Genomic DNA, 11,718 nt, shown 5'->3' on the forward strand with positions numbered 1-11,718 from the left:
TTAAAAATTAGTTAGGACAAATTTTCATGCTTATATATAATTATGATTTTAATTTCAAATCCAGTTGTTGAATATATATATAAAAACAATTAATGTCTTTATTAGAAAATAAATTAATATAAGGGTTTCTTTGTAAGGAATGAAATAATATAGGACGCAATATATATATATATATATATATATATATTATCCCCAGTATAAACTATAAACTGGAATACCCTCCCTCTACTAATTTTGTAGTGTTTCATATTAATAAAATCGCGAACCCTAGGATTTGGGGCTGTCGCTTCTTCTTCAACACGATCTTCATCTTTGCGTCCTTTGAGTTCGTTAATCAGCCGCGATCCAAAGATTTAACAGTCTCTCACCTTCGTTTGCGCCCTCACTCGTTCCATTTGTAATTCAAAAAAGAGAGATTCTCAGTCCATAGCGCTTTTGAAGAAGAAGAAAGAAGAAAGAAGGAAGCTTTCTTCTTCTTTTTCTCACTTCTCTGTTTGTAGAGAGACTAAACTGTGTTCTTGATTCAGTGTTTCTGGTCGGCGGAGCTGGTGAGGTGAAAACCCAGAAATGGAGAAAGCCCTCACCAAGGTTGCGAGCCTTAAAGTTGGTTCCTTTTGGGTTTCCAAAAAAGCTAAAGAAGAGATCTCCAACATTACCCAAGACCTCACTGTATGTTTCTGTTCTCTTCTGTTCTGTTCTGTTTATTCATTGTCATTTAGCACGTCTTATCAACAATCAAATTGCAATTTGCTGTTTATATGATTTCTACTTTTCAAATTAGTGTTAGGATCTGCAAGATTAAGATGTTGTTCAGTTAAATGATGCAATGAAAAGGAAACAAATCTAAGAATTAGTCATTCCTCAAAGGAAAAGTATGATTTGGGTTTTTTGAATTCCAAATATGGACTTGTTCTCAGACCTCTTCTAATTGTCGTCCCTGCTTCAGACCACAGTGCAACATCAATCACGAAGGAACCGTCAGCTATTTCCGTTCGTGCTGGAACCATCGCCCTACATTTGAATTATTGCATACTGCAGATGTCGCATTTCTTTGGTGTAAGTGTCTATTTCTAAATAGCCGCAGGAATCACCAATTTCCACAGAAACTCTGATAGTTGTATTTTTGGATTAGGAGTGATTGTTTTTCTGACATGTAATTCATTCAGTTATTCGGATCATTAATTATGGGAAGAATAGGTTCAGATAGTACCATTCTTTTTCCAGTTGCACATTTCTCTTCAATTAATTTATAGGCAGTTTGATTGAGTGTACCATTTTCTCTGTTTTTTGGGTTGTATGTTATGCCTTTTCATGATTAGCTATTCTAGGAAAATTTTCTCCCTAATTTCCTATTAGTTAGTTTGAAAAGAAAGACTTGCTGATGATCATTGATTCAATTTGTTATTCTAACGGTAACAGCTGACTATTATCTAGCAATGGATCAAACTGCGGATGAAACTCGTGCTGGTAGTGAGAATCAGGCCAAGCAAGATGGTGAAGTAAGTTCACTAGATTTATACGTGTATGAATAATGTTTCTAGGACATGTCTTTGTTGTTTGTTATCAACTGATGTCCAATTATGTTGCCATGTTCTATATTTTAGTACACAAGACTCTATTAACAGGTGAAATTTTATTTGCCATTTGTCATTGCCTTTTCTCAGATCCTCCACTTGCACATCATGCACAATAATTTTGCACCACTTGGATGGTATCATGAAATTGTAATTTACTCTCACAATCAAGGTGTTTAAGTGAGAATCGAACTTGAGATCTTAACCTCTTAAGTCCAAAGACTCTTACTTCCTTGAGCTACCCTGGGTTGGTATATTGGAAGGTGTTCTTGTAGCCTTTCTTGCATGTTTTAGCCTAGAATTGTGTTTAAGAAGATGGTATTTGATCAGTTTTTTCCAGGTGTTGTAGTGTTCTTGAAGATGTGATTTGGTCTTTTCACGATTTCAATGACTTTTTATTTGTAGTACCCTATATTCACATGTTTCATTTCTTTTCTTGTGTTCATATTCTGTTATTTCAGTTTTCCAAGGACCTTAATATCACAGCAGATCAGAAGAAAAATTTTCAGGAAGCATTTCATTCATATCATGATTCTGCTGCAGAACTTCTTCCGTCAGCGCACGCTGTAAGGCATCAATTTTATTAATTGGTTTCTATGTTAGTTCTAGTAATGAGTATTATTAGAAATGCTTCTTATGCAATACAGATCCATTAATTGTCGAATATGTTTACCTCATCTACCTACCGTACATAAAATATCCATTAAACTGCTGTTATTGATGTTATATTTTATCTTTCACTTTGACATCAAGTCACTTTGCCAAATGGAGCAAGAACTTGCCAAGATTCTAAATGCCAAAGGTGAATTAAATGATGAAAATGCTTCAACGTATGAGAAGTTGCGACGAGCTTATGATCATCTGCTTCGAGGTGTATCAGCGTAAGTTATTAAATTGCGTTCCACTTCTAAAAGATATTGTCTACTAGTTGTTATGCTTTTCTTCATATGCACAACACTTCAATTTAATTTTATAGTCCATGGTGAATCCTTTGGAATCAGGTTATGATTGACCTCTTAATCTGAATATGTGCAACATTTGATTAAGTATTCCTCTTTTAAACTGATTACGACTTTCTGTTTTGACCCAGTATTCCTCTTCTTACCTTTCTTTTTGTCTCCTGACAAATATTTTGTCCTGCCACTATTGTGACTGTTGAAGCCTTCATTTTCGTTAGAAACAATTATTTTCTATTAAGAATTTTGTTCTGGAAGTTGTTACTAACTTTGTTCTTAGTTGTTTGTTTTGGATTACTTTATATATGATAAAATATTTATAAATTATTAAATAAAAAGAAATGTAATATTTAAAAATAAAATATGGTTTTGGACTGTACATTCATTAATAAAGTACTTAAAAATTTATTAATCAAGGCTTTATCCTTTTTTTTTAAAAAATTAATTAAAATAATATTAATTTGTAAAAGGATTTTAGATTAAATCCAAATTTATATTTGCCAAACAAGTGTTTAAATGAGATTTATTCATACTCAGCAAGTATTAGATTACAGCTAATAACAATATGAGAAGTCTCTCTGGAAGAATCGATATTGTGAATAACATATATAAGCTACTTTATTTGTTTGATCATTGATTGGGTTTCCTAACTAATGTCAACATTCTTTCTTTTAATAGTAAAGTCCAATCAGGCTGTGCACTTTCACTTTCCTGTTGGTTATCCATTTGTTCTTCCCCTTGTATTCTTTCCAACTGTGCTTTATGGATTCACGAGATTCTTCATTCTAAAAGAAGTATACTACTCGTGCTTTCACACTGTTAACTCTCTACCCCACCCCAAAAAATTGTTTGTTTCAGATTGGCAGAAGCTCTTAACATGGAACCTACAGTAATGCCAGAGGATGGCCAGACAACCAGGGTTACTACTGTGGGGGAATCATCATTACCAAATTCTGATGAAGACACCAAAGCATTTTATGAAAGCTTGCCTGACCTTAGGTTTGTGCCATCAGATTGTTATGCCAAATGTTTATTGCCTTTTTCTTGAACAAGGATTTGCATGATGATTTTCTCCTGTTGGTTTCTTCTAATGAGTTTTTAAGCTACAATATTGAGTCATTAAGCACTTATTTTATTCTATATCAGAGCTTTTGTTCCAGCTGTGCTTCTGGGAGAAGCAGAACCCAAGGCTAATAACCATTCTCCGAAGTCACAAGAGCAACCATCTGTAAGGAACTCATTTCTATTTTATTTAAGCTCCAACAACTATGTCATATACTTGTATCAAAATATTTCTTTGTGTGTAATACATGGAGTGTACCTGCAATACCATTTTAAACATTCAATCCTAATGTTTTGACACATATTACAGTGATGCGAATGATAAATTAGTGGCATCCATTTAAACCGTATCATAATTGTTCTCTGAACACAGCTTGCAATCTACTTAGCAGTGTGATATGTTAAAATTGTCACTACCTGGCCATACAAATAAGATATCTGCAAGGTTTGGTTGTTTGAATGAGATCTTATGATGTTGAACCTCCTAGTCAAGGAAGATTTGATATTTCATTCCAATCTGCTTTTTTTTTTCTGTCCCACTTGTTGCTGCTACCTAACGTCTATAAATAATGAAAAATATGTATAGTGTAATATACGAGTAACTATTGATTTTATTTTTCTTAACTTCAATATGTATACATATAGGATTTACATGAGCCAGACCAAAGTCAGAGCGTTAGCCAAGAACCTGTAGAGGCTTCCCGTGAAGCTGCAGTTGTTCAGGAGGGGAACAATGAGAAAGCCAAAGACAGATGCAAAAGAAAAGGAAAAGTGTAAGGATCCTGAAAAAGAGAAAGGAAAAGACAAAGATGCTGAAAGAAAAATAGAAAATGAAAAGGAGAAACTTAAGGGACTAGAGGGGACAAACTTGGATGGTATGTTGCAGAGGCTGCCAGGATGTGTGAGCCGAGATCTAATTGATCAATTAACTGTAACCATCTGTTCCAGCCTTGTCTTTTCTCTTTGTATAATTTTTCTACTGTGAATACATCTAGTTTGTTCGTGAAGATTTTGGTAAATATGCATTTTCAATTTTTTTATTTAAAAAGAAAGACTTGCTGATCATTGATTCAATTTGTTATTCTAACAGTAACAGCTGACTATTATTTAGCAATGGATCAAACCGAGGATGAAAGTCGTGCTGGTAGTGAGAATCATGCCAAGCAAGATGGTGAAGTAAGTTCAGTAGATTTATATGTGTATGAATAATGTTTCTAGGACATGTCTTAGTTGTTTGTTATCAACTGATGTCCAATTATGTTGCCATGTTCTATATTTTAGTACACAAGACTCTATTAACAGGTGAAATTTTATTTGCCATTTTTCATTGTTTTTTCTCAGATCCTCCACTTGCACATCATGCATAATAATTTGCACCACTTGGATGGTATCATGAAATTGTAATTTACTTTCACATATATCATTCTCCTATAATATAGAAAGATGCGCAGAACTGTTAAGTCTAATATGAGTCTCTACAGTTCGATGGACCTAGACTTCTACTTCTGATGTTTGTGCATGACTAAGTTTAGTTAAGTTCTAGTTGTCTTTCCAAGGCTCAAACTTATCTAGTACTGGGGTTGTACATGTTTCTTTGGGTTATCTTACATTTATGTCCCCTTTTTAGCCTGATACTGAAATTTTTACACATGATTGTTGTTCTGCTTCTTTTTAGTAATCAATAATACTACTAAGAAACATTGCAGTCTTTTCTGTAATGCATTTTTGCTCCTCTTACTTTTCGTGGATTGAGAAGTAGTTGTGATATTCTTCATTATTAAATTTTAGAGGATTTTTTTCTTTACACAAGATTTTTTTCCTTTTGTTTTCAATAGCAGGAAACAGCCGCTCGTCATGAAGAATTAAAAAAACTAGTGGAGGCTAAAATTGCTCTTCGGCAAAGTAACTTGAATCCTGAAAGACCTGGTTAGATATTTCAAAATGTTATTATGAATTACATATTTTTGTGTTGTCCTGCGGTATTGGCATTTCTTTGGAGTGCTTATGGCTATGAATTTAAGTAACTTGCACGAAAGGCCTCAAATGGACCACTGAACTATTGATTAGTTCAAATGGTTCATTGAACTTGCAAGAAAGGCTCAAATGGCCCTATTTAATACACTCATTGTAACATCATCAAAAATTATTCTTTTGTTAGTAGCCCCATGATGACCTGTAACTTCTCAAAGACCCAAATCTCTAACAAAAGTGGAGATTTTGGATGGATGTTAATATTACTACATTGGAAGATTTTTTAGACCAGATTTTACTAGACAAAGCAAACCACTGTCATGGCTCCTCTTCTAATGAGTTTTTAAGCTACAATATTGAGTCATTAAGCACTTATTTTATTCTATATCAGAGCTTTTGTTCCAGCTGTGCTTCTGGGAGAAGCAGAACCCAAGGCTAATAACCATTCTCCGAAGTCACAAGAGAAACCATCTGTAAGGAACTCATTTCTATTTTATTTAAGCTCCAACAACTATGTCATATACTTGTATCATAATATTTCTTTGTGTGTAATACATGGAGTGTACCTGCAATACCATTTTAAACATTCTATCCTAATGTTTTGACACATATTACAGTGATGCGAATGATAAATTAGTGGCATCCATTTAAATCTTGTCATAATTGTTCTCTGAACACAGCTTGCAAATCCTTTTTGCAATCTACTTAGCAGTGTGAAATGTATGTGAGATGTTAAAATTGTCACTACCTGGCCATACAAATAAGATATCTGCAAGGTTTGGTTGTTTGAATGAGATTTTATGATGTTGAACCTAGTCAAGGAAGATTTGATATTTCATTCCAATCAGCTTTTTTTTTCTTTTTTCTTTCTTTTTCTGTTCCACTTGTTGCTTCCACCTAACGTCTATAAATAATGAAAAATATGTATAGTGTAATATCCGAGTAAGTATTGATTTTATTTTTCTTAACTTCAATATGTATACATATAGGATTCACATTAGCCAGACCAAAGTTAGAGCGTTAGCCAAGAACCTGTAGAGGCTTCCCGTGAAGCTGCAGCTGTTCAGGAGGGGAACAATGAGAAAGCCAAAGACAAAGATGCAAAAGAAAAGGAAAAGTGTAAGGATCCTGAAAAAGAGAAAGGAAAAGACAAAGATGCTGAAAGAAAAATAGAAAATGAAAAGGAGAAACTTAAAGGACTAGAGGGGACAAACTTGGATGGTATGTTGCAGAGGCTGCCAGGATGTGTGAGCCGAGATCTAATTGATCAATTAACTGTAACCATCTGTTCCAGCCTTGTCTTTTCTCTTTATATAATTTTTCTACTGTGAATACATCTAGTTTGTTCGTGAAGATTTTGGTAAATATGCATTTTCTATTTTCCAGGTAGAATTTTGTTATTTGAATTCAAAATCAAGCTTGTGAGAGCCTTGTTCAATGTTCCCAGGACATCTCTTGAACTGCTTCCGTACTGCTCTCGTATGGTTGCCACACTATCCACTTGTATAAAAGATGTTTCTTTCATGCTCTTACAACTGCTGGAGGAAGAGTTCAACTCTCTGATAAATAAGAAGGTTTGTTTAGTAGTTTGTTGCTTTCTTCTTTGAAAATTTTGGTTACACTGAAATTAAAATTTTATTTTGCCAGGATCAAATGAATATTGAAACAAAAATACGTAATATTCGCTTTATTGGGGAGCTCTGCAAATTCAAAATTGCTTCACCTGGATTAGTGTTCGGCTGTTTGAAGGTAAGTGAGAAATGTACATGGTCTCATCTTTATTTTAACTTGGAACTGTAGCTTTCATTACTTTTCCTACATTTATCCTGTTTCCTGATAATTCTGTTACATAAAAGTTCATTTTAATGCAATAAAGAACTTGTTCATCTTATCCTTTTTCTCATATTCAGCGTAATATTCCCTCTACAGACTTGTTTGGATGATTTTTCGCATCATAACATAGATGTTGCATGTAATCTCCTTGAGACCTGCAGACAATTTCTCTATCGATCTCCTGAAACTTCTGTGCGAATGGCCAATATGTTGGAAATTTTGATGCGGTTGAAAAATGTCAAGAATCTGGATCCTCATCACAGCACTCTTTTAAAAAATGTTTATTATCCCTGCAAACCACCTGAACGATCAGCAAGGGTTTCTAAAGTCCGCCCTCCTTTACATCAGGTAGTCATTTTGTAATTTCTCTAACCTGCAAAATGAGTATCATTACTCATATCTTTAGCATTTTGAAGCATAATTTTGAACATGTAGAAAAATCTATCTTCAGGTATGCATATCGTTTGCGAAAATTCTTTAACAAGTGACTAGGCCTCGGATTGCTTTGCTAGGGAATATCCCTAGAACTACGGTATACAGAAATATATTGCAGTATCCAGATGCATCTAGGATTCCGGGGCTATTGATTGCTTGCGTTGATTCCGGGATCTATTTTTCAAATGATAACTATATCCGAGAGAGGTATAATTGGGTAGTAATGTTTGATTTGTTTTTTCTAGTTTCAGAAAATAAACATTGGGGAATTAATAATTTTGTCTACGACTTTGGGGTGGCTTACTGAAGAAGAAGAACCGATTAAAGATAATGACCAGAGAATTCAATATGTGATCATCTGAGATGTCGCATAAGAGCTGCTGCTGTTTTTTGCGTTATACCCTTAAGAAAACATTTGTTGTTTCGGGAATTGATGTTTGTTTTGTTTTGTTGTAGCTGTTACCGACCTAGATACTAGTGGAATTCACGGGTTGGAAGCGTTGCATCAGTCTCTGCATAAAAAGGAAATCAAGGTAATTAGGTCCTTTGTTTGATGAATCCAAAACTAACCCTTTATTCAATCATCAATCCCTTCATCTTTTAAATCATCAACCAAATTACCCTTTTCTTGTAAAGACATTTTACCCTTAAAAAACCCAGTTTTTACATCAAACAATTTATTTTTTTCTTTCTAAAACCAAGATTATTTTCAAATAACCCTATAATATCAAATAAGCTCTAGGTTGAATAACAATAAAATCATTGTAACGAAAGGCTACACTTATGATTGATTGATTTTTTGTTTGTTTGTTTGTGTTGGGTTGAAACAAAAAAACAGCTTGTTGTAGCAAATCCTGGACCGGTTGTGACAGAGAAGCTGCATTTGTCTAATTTTGTAGAGTTGATTGGGGTGGAGAACGTATTTATCACTGTTGCAGATGCTGTTCGCAGGTGTTCTCCCCCTGCAGGACCATGAAAGATGTCTGGCGTTAGTATTATTCATTGTTCATTTTCCTTGTTAGTTTCCCTATACGCGGTTGTGATAGTTTACTGATAATGTGCATTTTTTGTGTGTCAGCGACTACATCCAAAGAAGCCTTACTTGCAAACCGCAATGGGTTGGAAGAGAAGCAAACAAAGTTGCCCATTTTATTTGATTTCATTGCAAGATTGGTTCCTTTGGTCATTTTCCCTTTCCCTTGAGCTCTTTGCTCATTGCTAATTTTTTTCACTCTAAATTGGTAACAATTATACTAATAAATTAGTACAAATAAAGAGTTAATAACTTACAAGTTTTATTTATCCACATAGAATCTAATCTTAACACTAAGAAATTGAAAAAAGTTTGTATTTCAGCTAAAATCACATTGAAAGGTCTAAACTGATATGATGTAAGTGTGATATCAAAGGTTAATGAATGCATGTAGGCTTTGTTTCATTTTTATTCCTAGTTATATCAAACATAATAAAGAGGCGTCATCAATGTCGTGCATTGCTGACACAAATTACCTCTCAGAATCTTCAAAGGGCATAGAAGAGGCAAGCCAAGTCAACATTGCAGCTGGAAGGTAATTTTTATTGTTCTAATTTACTGGAAGGAACTCTAAAATATATTTATATGTCTTAATTCTTGAATAAGAGCTAAAGTAGAATTTGGAACAAGAAGTGGGCTAGATTCATCTATGTTCAGTTTGTGTAGGCGCAATTGTTTTGACTTTTCTTGTATTAAGTATATAATCAAGCCTTGTGATTCCTGTATCATCAAACATTACTTTGGTTGTTCTAAAGATCCTTTTCCATTTTCTGGTATATTTTCAGCAAACTTCATTTTCTGGTATATTTACAGCTACATTCTTTGTGGGGAATCATCCAAGCAACACTTGGCTTCTTTAGGTAAGCTCTTGTTATTGAACCGAACCAAACCAAACCTAAACCCTTTTTGAAATCTAATTTTTTTTTGTTTTTCTTTCTGAATCCAGGTTGGGTTTCTTGATTGACTTGCCTTCTCATGCTGTGCCATTGTTGGCTTCATGGCGGGAGTTGCAATTACTAGTGCACTCCAACAGCTGAAAGGTCTTTTAGGTATAAAGGTTTTTACAAAGAAAACCGATATAATTCATGTCCTGAAATAAGTATTTCACATTGCCCATCATGGGTTATGATTTTATTTATTTTATTAAAATTAAAATTTCAAACAAACATTCAGTTTTCAAAAGTTAGTTATAATTAACGTACCGATAATAACTACAGCGAGCAAAGGGAAAGCCCATGAACAGCCGGTGCCAACTTTGCTTCCATTGCCGTGATATCCCCACGGACATGAACAGTGATGACTCCCCTGTTCATTCTTACAGATTTTCACACAGTCATTCAACTTTGGGTCGTTGCATTCGTTAATATCTGCAGCATAACAACAAGAGCGTTATGAAATGGTTAATCATCAAAAGAAAGAAAGAAAAAAAAAGAAGAAGAAAAAGTTAGTTAGCTGAGGTTTTATGGGTATATAGTTAGTTAGTTTAGTTAGTACCTTCACAACCATAAAAGGGATAGGGGTTCCCATTGAATCCGTCGATGCATTTGCACCTATAACCTACCCCATTCTGAACGTCCAAGCATTCCTTGTTTTGACCGTTGCAAGCATAAGTTTGAACATCCTTGGCCGCCTCTTTGCAAGTCTTGTTACTTACAGCCCATTCGAGCACCACCGGTCGGTCCTCCTTAGGCGGCTTTTCCTTGGGTGTTTGCTTGAGAAATGGTAGACGCTCGTAGCCGCAACAAATGCATAACCGCAAGGATTAAAGTCGACCACATTGGTGTTGTAGAAATCGAATAATAGCACCTGTTTAGCAATTCAGAAATAAACAAGCTACAACAAGGCCTAACAATTTTTTTTCCCTTTTGTGTAATCAAATAGGCAGCCAAAACAATTGAGCATCAACAATCAAAGAAACAGAGAGCAGGACACCAAGATTTTACGTGAAAAACCCAAATTAGGTAAAACCACGGGACACTTCGGCCACTTAAATCATCCACTATATCAAATGAGTATACAATGTAGTTCTATACAAGCTTAGAGGTAATCTAACAAAAGTTATTAATTAACCTCATCCTAACTTGTCATTCACATACATTATCATCACTAAAGATGGCTAACCAAATGGAGAAGAGATAAAAAAATCAGAAGAAGAACTTGCTATTGCAATGGAAGAATTGCTGCTTTAATGGAGGAAGAACTACTGGAAGAGAGAGAGAGAAAATCACCCAAAAATTGCTGTGTTTTTTTTTCTTAATTAAATATGTCCTAATGGCTTTATTAATTTGTTAGGCCCAACTGCCAAATGAGCTGACCCAACAATTAGAATGATTGTGAAAACTGAGAACTCGACTTTGCAAATGCTGTGTATTCTGAGGAATCGCGGTTTGACAACACCCTATACCGTCGCACCTTCCGTCTTGAACGTCGGCGAGGTTGGCACAGTAGGCCGTGCAGGCGGTGAAAAAGTTCATGCCTTCCCGTCGGGTCGCCATTTGCCCATACGTATCGCATCCCAAAGTTGTGAACTTGTTTTCGGTGGTTGAGACAACGAATGTACCCGTTGACAATCCTGGGTCGGCTTGAGACTCATTATAACAGTCTTCCCCAATTTCCATCAAAAAATTTTTGACACTTCCAGCAGAGACATTGATTTTGCTGATTTGGATTCTGCCTTTAGTCCCCCAATACAAACCGCCATTGTCCTTGCATGTCAAATGGAAGGATTCAGTACGGTATAGGTGTCGTTCGCTAAATAGCATCCTTCAGTGGTACCGAATGGGTACGGAATTGATATTTCCCCGCATGTTCTGTTGCAGAACTGGCTCTCAGCAACTACTAATTCGAAAACATA

The 11,718-nt window shown here is 35.0% G+C and overlaps 1 pseudogene; it reads left to right on the plus strand.

Annotated features, from left to right (window-relative positions):
* The first annotated feature begins 256 nt into the window (after positions 1–256).
* On the plus strand, positions 257–9,940 carry LOC124918106 (annotated as a pseudogene).
* The last annotated feature ends 1,778 nt before the right edge of the window (positions 9,941–11,718 follow it).

Source organism: Impatiens glandulifera, unplaced genomic scaffold, assembly GCF_907164915.1.
Source record: "Impatiens glandulifera unplaced genomic scaffold, dImpGla2.1, whole genome shotgun sequence".
Classification (NCBI taxonomy): domain Eukaryota; kingdom Viridiplantae; phylum Streptophyta; class Magnoliopsida; order Ericales; family Balsaminaceae; genus Impatiens; species Impatiens glandulifera.